At 42.6% G+C, this 491-nt stretch overlaps 1 protein-coding gene across 4 annotated transcripts in view; it reads left to right on the forward strand.

Annotated features, from left to right (window-relative positions):
* The window catches only part of LOC116690692 (furin-like protease kpc-1), a 298,529-nt gene that overhangs the window by 158,508 nt on the left and 139,530 nt on the right, over nucleotides 1-491 (forward strand). The window lies entirely within an intron of this gene.

Raw genomic sequence — 491 nt, forward strand, 5'->3', positions numbered from 1 at the left:
CACACACACGCACACACACGCACACACACACACGCACGCATTCGCATACACAGAAGCAAACGAGTGTTAATTGGAGGTAAAGCATGGCTGTAGTGGCGGAGAAAAGGGAGAGGAAGAAGCCTAGGTGTTGATGGCGGAGGTAACAGTGAAAAGCTAGGGAGAAAACGCAGTGCCAACTCCAGGGCTACAGAAACAGGCCAATTTTATCAGTGTGATATCACCTTTGTCTGCTTGGCTGCCTGCTCTTTTCAGCCTCACATTAGCAGGTGGTCAGACTAGACACTAGTTTATTTTTAATTAGCATCACTGTAAAGCTGTGTTGACGTCTTCTAATGTCTAATAAAGTAGGGGTGGGGGAAAAAAAAAATCGATCCATGTATGTATCTTGATTTCTTTTTTGGGAGGATTTTTAAAATGTATTCTTTTCCCCACAATTTTTTATTTTAATTCCAAAGGCCAAGGGAACTTTATCAGGATGCATAGTATCCTGA

The sequence above is a fragment of the Etheostoma spectabile genome, chromosome 6 (assembly GCF_008692095.1).
Source record: "Etheostoma spectabile isolate EspeVRDwgs_2016 chromosome 6, UIUC_Espe_1.0, whole genome shotgun sequence".
Taxonomy (NCBI): Eukaryota; Metazoa; Chordata; class Actinopteri; order Perciformes; family Percidae; genus Etheostoma; species Etheostoma spectabile.